The sequence below is a fragment of the Emys orbicularis genome, chromosome 2 (assembly GCF_028017835.1).
Source record: "Emys orbicularis isolate rEmyOrb1 chromosome 2, rEmyOrb1.hap1, whole genome shotgun sequence".
Lineage (NCBI taxonomy): Eukaryota > Metazoa > Chordata > Testudines > Emydidae > Emys > Emys orbicularis.
The window spans coordinates 129,432,584-129,443,366 of record NC_088684.1 but is presented as its reverse complement, the minus strand read 5'-3'; positions in this window follow the sequence as shown (position 1 = coordinate 129,443,366).

Below are 10,783 nucleotides of genomic sequence, written 5' to 3'. Positions count from 1 at the left end.
AGGGGGTAAACAGTGAGGTGGCAAAATTTGCAGATGATACAAAACTACTCAAGATAGTTAAGTCCCAATCAGACTGCAAAGAGTTAGAAAAGGATCTCACAAAACTGGGTGACTGAGCAACAAAATGGCAGATGAAATTCAAGGTTGATAAATGCAAAGTAATGCACATTGGAAAACATAATCCCAACTATATATATAAAATGATGGTGTCTAAATTAGCTGTTACCATTAAAGAAAGAGATCTTGGAATCATTGTGAATAATTCTCTGAAGACATCCACTCAATGTGCAGCGAAGGTCAAAAAAGCGAACAGAATGTTGGGAATCATTAAGAAAGGTATAGATAATAAGACAGAAAATATCATATTGCCTCTATATAAATCCATGGTATGCACACATTTTGAATATTGCGTGCAGATGTGGTTGCCCCGTCTCAAAAAAGGTATATTGGACTTGGAAAAGGTTTAGAAAAGGGCAACAAAAATTATTAGTGGTATGGAACGACTTCTATATGAGGAGAGATTAATAAGACTGGGACTTTTCAGCTTGGAAAAGAGATGACTAAGGGGGGGATATGATAGAGGTCTATAAAATCATGACTGATGTGGAGAAAGTAAGTAAGGAAGTGTTATTTACTCCTCAGAACACGAGAGCTAGGAGTCACCAAATAAAATTAATAGGCAGCAGGTTTAAAACAAACAAAAGGAAGTATTTTTTCACACAACGCACAGTCAACTTGTGGAACTCCTTGCCAGAGGATGTTGTGAAGGCCAAGACTATACCACGGTTCAAAAAAGAACTAGATAAGTTCATGGAGGATAGGTCCATCAATGGCTATTAGTCAGGATGGGCAGGGATGGTGTCCCTAGCTTCTGTTTGCCAGAAGCTGGGAATGGGTGACAGGGGATGGATCATGTGGCATCATGTAGAGCTGTCAGAAAGTGGCCATAAACTACTGTAAATACCTCCCAATGGGTGTAGAGTTCCTATATCCTAGCTATCAGACTCAGAGGTCCATGTTTCTGCCATGTATACCTGGAATACACCTCTCATTAAGGAAGCCGCTGGGCATGTTGTTAAAATTTATTCTGCATGTTATTTGGAATGTATTTAAGGCCGAGTTAGGACACTGGTGATAAAACAGCAGTATAATAATGAGAAGCTTTTGTATAATAGCAGTATAATGATGAGAAGCTGCTCCTCAGGGCAGAGGCACATATTATCTACTGATCAGCTCCATATACATCTTTGGTGCTATATTAAGGATAATTAAATGTTATTGTGATACAGTAACAACTCCTTTCATTGATATAGTGCTCCAATAGCTCACCATGTGTGCATGTTGCATTGACAGAGGGTAACAGTCACTGAACTAATTTAGAAGGCTCATTAATAAAGGGTGATTTATATTCTGGATTTACAAAGGAAAAGAAAGAAATATTCCTGGCATCGCCAACTCTAGAGCCGAGATGGAAAAAAAAGCAGATGACATCACCATAAGGAGGGAGAAATGATCTTCAGATGGACAGGTAACAAAGAGCTGTTTGTGTTTATGTATAATTAACTGGCCTGCACAGTGAAGCAGGTAGGTGTTACTCTGCTGCATATATTGCATGTATGCAGCTCATTCAGGAGGCCAGAAAGGGTGCCCTTCTTAAACCAGTATGTTGTAAGAGAAAGACAGTACCCAGGGATTTCCAAAAGCGAAGGCATGTTTAACACACTTGATTAATTGCTTTTGGACAGTGACAATGAGAACAGACAGTAGTGAAGCAGCAAAATAAAAGGCTATCTAATATTAGCAACTGAAATCCTCAACTGCATAACAATTGACTTAGTAACAGAGATGAGAGAATTATAGTAAATGGTTACAGATCAGGTAGCAGAGGTGTGACAAGTAAAATGTTGCAGGCATTGCTGTTGGGCCCAGTTTTGCTCACAATATATCAATGACACAGAAAAGGGAATATGCAAAATGTGCAAATTTGCTGAAGACATAACTAGGAAGACCAGCTGGTACCATAGAGCAGGGCATTGGATTGAAAGGCACAGAACTAAATGGGGGCTGGAGCTGACAAGGGACTTTTGTGTTTTAATGTAGAAAAATATAATAAAATAATAGAGGTAGGACTGAAAAGGACAAAGTGGATTCTGTCCTAAATTATCCCCATCAGCAAGGCACTGATTAGAAGAAAGGTCTGGAGAACAATGATAACAGAAAACTAAACTTACCAGCTCAGCCAACAAGAAATCAAAGAGCAAAAAGGAGGTAGTGATAGAGGGATAAAGCAGGAATGAGAAGAAGAGAGACCAAACCTGGAGTGCTGGACGTAGTTCAGGGTTCCGTGTAGCAAAGAGGATATTGAAGGTTACTCGTTTCCAGTAGTGCTCACACTATGCTAGGCACACCCCAAAAAGGCACCAAAGAGGGCAATGAGGGTGCTAAAACTCTCAGAGGGTACATACCTAAGCCAAGGTTATAGGAAAGGGTTTGTATTCCCTAGAAGAGATGAGGGTATGACTGAGGGATATTCATTTTTAAAGGATGGAGGGAATGTGGGTGTCAGGAATGCATTTGCCAGGCTAACAGGCAGAGAAAGAAAAGGGCATAAACTGAAGCTAAGGCCTGGTCTACACTGGAGGGGGTGTCGATGTAAGATACGCAACTTCAGCTACGGGAATACCGTAGCTGAAGTCGACATATCTTATTCCAACTTACCTCCCGTCCTCACGGCACGGGATCGACGGCCGCGGCTCCCCCGTCAACTCCGCTGCCGCCGCTCGCTCCAATGGAGTTCCGGAGTCGACGGGGAGCCAGTTCGGGGATCGATATATCGCGTCTTAACGAGACGCGATATATCGATCCCTGATAAATCGATCGCTACCCGCCGATACGGCGGGTAGTCTGGACGTACCCTAAGAAATGTGTGAGTACGAGTTGCCAAAATCTATTTAATGAGCAGTAAAATTATGTGTTCCTTTCTGCTACTTGTCTCTGACTCCGAACTGATTAATTCAACACATATTTAAACATAGCATAATCAAATCATAGAAGAAAACACTTGAGTCATCATTTTCATTTCATCCATACCCCTTTTTCTATATTTCTGTTGTGTTGCCTGTACTAGAAACCCAATTGCTAATCTAGGGTCATTCAGATTTCACCATCAAGGGCCACGTTACCAATTTGCCAGGAGCATGAGAGAGGCAGGTAATTTGCATCTATATACTTTTGCAACTAAAAAGTAAATGTATTTCTCTTACAGGCTGGGAAGGAAGAGAGATTCTTCTTCTTCTTTCAGATTGGGAGGCAACAGATGCTAAGGTAATGGGGGTTAGAAAGTACCTAAATAGAAAGATAGATCTCCCAATCCAAGTGTGCATCCACACTAGGAAGAAAAGGTGTTTTACCATATATTAGTTAACATATGGTAACATCCTAGTGTGTACAGGGCAGTTTTAGTTTTCACATGTTAGCAGGTTGAGGTAAACACTAACTAGGGGGAAGCCTAAAGCTAATATGTGGCAAAATACTCCTTTTTTCCTAGTGAAGACAAAGCCTAAGATGAATTAAACTGGAGGGTGGCCAGAGCTGCGCTTACTCCACAGACTCCACATTTAGCCATTAGAGCACTCTTTTGGGACTCTTCTTCTAGCCCCTCTTCACCATAAATTGCTTTCTGTCTGTCCTGGTTCTCAGCTTTTGGTTATGGAGCAGGTTGGAAGATTATTTGTATTTAGAGTTTTTAACAGCTGAAGTCCAACCTAAGCCTCTCAGTTCAAGCCTTTACTGAATTTGAAAAGGGGAAGTAAAATCCCCCCCAAAAGTTCCTTGACATTGATAGGGAACGTGAAAACTTATAAATAACCAATTGCTTGGTACTAAGTCCATGGACGATCCCAGTAAGGACAGATGCTATGGTTACTGATTTATGGCTGTGAAGGACTTAAGAACAGTCCCAATGTCAATGGAGCTTCAGACATGCTAATAGCAGCTCTTTGCCGCTTGCTGCCCAGAAGCTGCTTGGCAGGGTCTCATTTCACATTATTTAATTTTCATCTGAAAATTGTGTTTTCGGGCCTAAATTGATGGTTATAATTATTATTCCTCTGAATTATTTCTAATATGAAATTCAGCAACTGTTTAATAGTTCACAGAAACAGTACACAGCAGTTTTAGACCAGAAGCAAAGGAAAAGCAGGCAGAGGACTTTAAGGAGGTGGATATCTTGATTCTCATTAAGTTTATTACATTACATGTTTTAATCTTGTCTTTAGTCCTTGAATTTGTACTTGTGTTATTGTAGACCACCCATGATACAGTAGCTGAAGGTTCTGTGGAGATAACATTACCATGTATTTTTGAGGTATGTATTGGTTTTTCAATTACTTTTCAAACCAAGTCAGAGACAGGACCTCATTCGCCAGGGTTAGCACCTTAAATTTGAAATATATATTGGTACATTTGTGTAAACATTACATGGGATACACAAGAAGAATTGTAGTCTTGCCATTTTTAAGACACAGTGAAAGACTCATCTTTTTGTGCAAACCTGTTAAAAAAACAGAGGTCTACAATGATCTGTATGTTCTCCAGATGAGGATTTAGCCTTTTTAGGGTTCTGGATAAATCAAGGGAGGAGTGGAGAGTTTAGGCCAATATAGGGAGAACCAGTGTGAATCTAATTTTTGTTACATGACACCTAGAGAGGTAGGGGAATTAGAAGTACACCTCTACTTCGATATAACGCTGTCCTCGGGAGCCAAAAAATCTTACCGCGTTATATTGAATTTGCTTTGATCCACCGGAGTGCGCAGCCGCCCCCCCCCCCCCCCCCCGGAGCGCTGCTTTACCACGTTATATCCGAATTCGTGTTATATCGGGTGGCGTTATATCGAGGTAGAGGTGTATAGACAGCAGACTTTCAGTGTCCTGCATGCAAATCTCAATGGTGCCCCCTACTGGTTTGGGTTGGTTTCAAAAGGTTTTGTTTAAGGCATCTTACATCTAGAGTTGGGTAAATAATTTATTTTTTGGTTCAACCTGCAAACCGAAAAATCAGAAACAATAGATAGATTCCGAAAATGTTCAGAATTTGTCAGCAAATATGTGTGTGACCTCTAGTGGTTAGGGCACTTGCTTGGGAAGGAGAAGACCAAGGTTTGAATCCACACACTGTCTCAGGGATTCAACTCAGAGCTGTACCCTCCTAGATGTACCCTCCCAGGCTTGTCTGGTTATGTGGACTCTCTCCTCAGACCCTACGCTACCAGCACTCCTAGCTATCTTCGAGATACTACTGACTTCCTGAGGAAACTAGAATCCATCGGTGATCTCCCAGAAAACACCATCCTGGCCACTATGGACGTAGAAGCCCTCTACACCAATATTCCACACACAGATGGACTACAAGCTATCAGGAACAGTATCCCCGATAATGTCACAGCTAACCTGGTGGCTGAACTCTGTGACTTTGTCCTCACCCACAACTATTTCACATTTGGGGACAATATATACCTTCAAGTCAGCGGCACTGCTATGGGTACCCGCATGGCCCCACAGTATGCCAACATTTTTATGGCTGACTTAGAACAACGCTTCCTTAGCTCTCGTCCCCTAACGCCCCTACTCTACTTGCGCTACATTGATGACATCTTCATCATCTGGACCCATGGAAAAGAAGCCCTTGAGGAATTCCACCATGATTTCAATAATTTCCATCCCACCATCAACCTCAGCCTAGATCAATCCACACAAGCGGTCCATTTCCTGGACACTACTGTGCTAATAAGCGATGGTCACATAAATACCACCCTGTACCGGAAACCTACTGACCGCTACACTTACCTACATGCCTCCAGCTTCCATCCAGGACACACCACACGATCCATTGTCTACAGCCAAGCTCTAAGATATAACCGCATTTGCTCCAATCCCTCAGATAGAGACAAGCACCTACAAGATCTCTATCAAGCATTCTTAAAACTACAATACCCACCTGCTGAAGTGAAAAAACAGATTGACAGAGCCAGACGAGTACCCAGAAGTCACCTCCTACAAGACAGGGCCAACAAAGAAAATAACAGAACACCACTAGCTGTCACCTTCAGCCCCCAACTAAAACCTCTCCAGCGCATCATCAGAGATCTACAACCTATCCTGAAAGATGACCCTTTACTCTCACAGATCTTGGGAGACAGACCTGTCCTTGCTTACAGACAACCCCCCAACCTAAAGCAAATACTCACCAGCAACCACACATCACTGAACAAAAACACTGACCCAGGAACCTATCCTTGTAACAAAGCCCGATGCCAACTCTGTCCACATATCTATTCAAGTGACACCATCATAGGGCCTAATCACATCAGCTATACCATCAGGGGCTCGTTCACCTGCACATCTACCAATGTGATATATGCCATCATGTGCCAGCAATGCCCCTCTGCCATGTACATTGGCCAAACCGGACAGTCTCTACGCAAAAGAATTAATGGACACAAATCTGACATCAGGAATCATAATACTCAAAAACCAGTGGGAGAACACTTTAACCTGTCTGGCCATTCTTTGACAGACCTGCGGGTGGCTATCTTAAAACAGAAAAACTTCAAAAACAGACTCCAACGAGAGACTGCTGAGCTGGAATTGATATGCAAACTAGACACAATCAACTCAGGGCTAAATAGGGATTGGGAATGGCTGAGCCATTACAAACATTGAATCTATCTCCCCTTGTAAGTATTCTCACACTTGCTTCTTATCAAACTGTCTGTACTGGGCTATCTTGATTATCACTTCAAAAGTTTTTTTTTTTTTTTTTTTTTTTTTTCTCTCTCTTACTTAATTGGCCTCTCATACTTGGTAAGACAACTCCCACCTGTTCATGCTCTCTGTATGTGTGTATATATATCTCCTCAATATATGTTTCACTCTATATGCATCCGAAGAAGTGGGTTGTAGCCCACGAAAGCTTATGCTCTAATAAATTTGTTAGTCTCTAAGGTGCCACAAGTACCCCTCCTAGATGAGCATTCTAACCACCAGACTATAGACAATTCTGAGATGAGTCACTCTCAGGTTCTCCTGTGAAAGGTATTTTACTTTGTATAAATACTTAAATATTCATTGGGCCAAAGAGAGAGAGAGTTAGTGAAAATGACAGTTCCCTGGTGATTAAGCCTCTCACTGTGAGGTAGGAGTTGTGGATTCAAATCTTCTGTCTGCCTGATTTAGAGGAGGGATTTGAATACACATCTCCCACATCCCAGGTAAGTGCTCTAACTGCTAGGCTGATAAATGGACAGACATGCTGTCTCTCACTTCTCTGAAGCTGGCCCAAACTAACTTGGTCAAATTTATGAATAGTTTCAGCTCAATCAAAAGTGTATTTTTGGCACATAACATATTTGTTGAAAAAATTTCATCCTACTTCACTCTGATGGAGGAAGGTGGGTTGCCCAGTGTGGCTGTCAAGAGACCAAGGATTGTTAATGCCTTCAGTGCTGCATTAGAACGGGGGAGACTACAAGGACTCACACTGTTGTCGCCTTCATTGCCATATATTCTGCGTTGTGGTGTACAGCATATTCAGTTATTTACAGTAAGGGTACCAAATTAATTCTATTGAGAAGACAAATTGCGGTTTAAAATTATTTGTTTTTTTGTGCACGCAATTAACTGATTTGTTGACAAAGTGGTAATAACCATGCAAGTTACATGCTCAGTCATGTACCTTTATTATTGTAAAATATGGCTCATGACGTGATTCAAGAGTTGCATCCCAATTAGATGACTAGTTCACATCTCTTAGAGCTGTTATTTCAGGCTGTGTACAGATTCAGGAAAACCACGCTGCCTCAGTTATGTATAGGCTACACATGTTTCATATTTTTAAGATTTTCTTTACAATAGTAAGGGCTAGAGATATGCTTCTTTTAATGAAAACTTGCATTCTGCAAAATCTGAATCTGTCATATAGGCTGAATAAATAACAGAAACAGACCATATCTGTCTCCTGGATCCTATGTTTAAAACCTGTTTGAGTGTCTTTTCACAGACCTATGTTACTAAAAGTTTTAAATTCAGAATAAATTAATAGTGTGAGAATGTATCTTAGTAATTAAACTGACTAAATAATAGGTAGATGACTGTTGCATCTAACAGTGATGTCATGGTGTCATGTGTGTTCTTATGTGGCTGTATAGTCCAATCCGTGAAGAGCAAGATCACAAACAGATATCACACAGGAATGTGCAGGCTCCCTCTTGATACTTGGCTGTCTTTTCGATCGATTTTTCACATCTGTCTTCCTCAAAGTGTTTACAACCTTTATGGATAGTTGCTTTCCATTCAGATCTGTCTGTGGCTCTGTCTTCAAAGTTATCAGTAGTTATGCTGCATGAGGTGAGATTCTGCTGAAGTGTGAAGGGCTTTCATTGACTACCCCTCTTGCATTTTCTGAGTTTCAGCTCACTATAGAAAAGTTTTGTTGGGAGTCTATCATTACCCATTCTTATACTATGACCTGCCTGTTTAAGCAGGGCTTTGATTACATTGCCTTGTTGCTAGTTGTTTTTTGCTTTTTCAAGGACTTTAATGTTTGAGACTTTGTCTCATCATTTTCAGAGTGGTAGCCGTGTTAATCTGTACCAGCAAAAACAACGAGGAGTACTTGTGGCACCTTAGAGACTAACAAATGTAATTGGGCATAAGCTTTTGTGGGCTAAAACCCACTTCATCAGATGCATGGAGTGGAAAATACAGTAGACAGGTATATATATACACAGTACATGAAAAGATGGGAGTTGCCTTACCAAGTGGGGGGGTCAGTGCTAATGAGACAATTCAATTAAAGTGGAAGTGGGCTATTCTCAACAGTAGAATACCAAGGGAGGAAAAATCACTTTTGTAGTGGTAATGAGGGCAATGTAATCAGGGTGGCCCATTTCAAACAGTTGACAAGAAGGTGTGAGTAACAGTAGGGGGAAATTAGTACAGGTCTGTCGCACCTTACGGGCATTTAACATGTGCGATTTCAGCTTTACGCGGTCGGCAAAAACAAAAACAAACAAACAAACAAAAAGAGAAAAATAACAATTTTAATACTGTACCTGTAGTGTGGGCAATTCCGCCTGCCATTGAACTCAATGTAATTTTGACTATACGCGGTTTTCGCTTTACGCGCTAACCGCGGAACGGAACCCCCCGTAAGATGAGACAGAACTGTATGGGGAAATTAGCTTTTGTAGTGACCCATCCACTCCCAGTCTTTATTCAGGCCTAATTTGATGGTGTCCAGTTTGCAAATTAATTCCAGTTCTGCAGTTTCTTGTTGGAGTCTGTTTTTGAAATGTTTTTGTTGAAGAATTGCCACTTTTAAGTCTATTATTGAGTGTCCAGAGCTTTAGAATAGAACAGATATAGCACACATGAAATTTTACAAGATACTTAATGTGTTTGCAGTAAACTGTCCATGTTTCACATGCTTATAAATGGGGTGCTATCTCTGCTAAATTGTATATCATAGATTCATAGACTCCATGGCCAGTAGAGAGCACTGTGATCACAAAATCTGATCTCCTGTATAACACAGGCCATAGAATCCCCACCCCCACCCCGCCCAAATTATTGAGCTCATTTTTTAGAAAAACATCCAAGCTTGATTTAAAAATAGTCAGTGACTGGAGAATTACTCAGGTCATCCCATTTATTCTTTTTAAAAACTGGCTCAACTTTAGCTTTCTTCCAGTCTTCTGTGCTCCAAGACTTATTGAAAATCAATATTAACGGTCCAGTGAACTCCCCCGCCAGCTCTTTTAAAACGCTTTAATGCAAGTTATTTAGACCTGCTGATTTTAAAAAGTCTAACTTGAGTAGCTTCTTTTTAATATCTTCCAGAGATATTAGTGGAATGGAAAGAATGTTATCATCATCATAGGATGAGACTATGTCATCTGTTTTTCCCCAAATACAGAAGAGAAATATTTATTGAACATGTCTGCCTTTTCTAATTATTATTTAAATTTCTACTATTTCCATCTTTAATGGACCAATACCATTGTCAGGATTCTTTTTGTTTTGATCCCCGCAGTTCCCCGCCGCTGTGGAGAGGCGGGGGACCCCAGCAGCTCCTCGCCACCACCGGCAGAAGGGGGGCCCCAGCAGCTCCTCGCCACCACCGGCAGAAGGGGGACACCAGCAGCTCCCCACCGCCACCGGCGGCAGGGGGACCCTGCAGTTCTGAGCAGCGGTTGGAGGGGGACCCTAGAGCTTCGACCCCCATGGGTGGTGGGGGCCCCCAGAGCTCCCAGCCGCCCCACAGCTGCCCAGCCCTTCCCATTTTATAATGAATATTTTTAGTAAAAGTCAGGGACAGGTTACAGGCTTCCGTGAATTTTTCTTTATTGCCCGTGGCCTGTCCCTGATTTTTACTAAAAATATCCATGACAAAATCTTAGCCTTAATCATGACTGCAGAAAGCTTATATTGAGAAAAAACTATATTTGTGGTGAGGTATTTCAGAATATGGATGGGAGGAAACACTGACACTGGAAATAATGGGGGTGCTTTTATTTTAGCTTTTGGTAGACATGAAGGAACAGAGATGTGCTGCTAAAATTGGAGCAACAGGACATCCTGTCTGAAAGCAACAGCATGTTTCTCTTCCCAGACCTGAGTGTTATTAGAAAGGATTTGAGGGAGGAACAATAGATGTTCTTGTCAGTGTTAATGGAACAGTATCTGCCATATTCCATGAGCAGGAGGAAACACATTTTGGGGA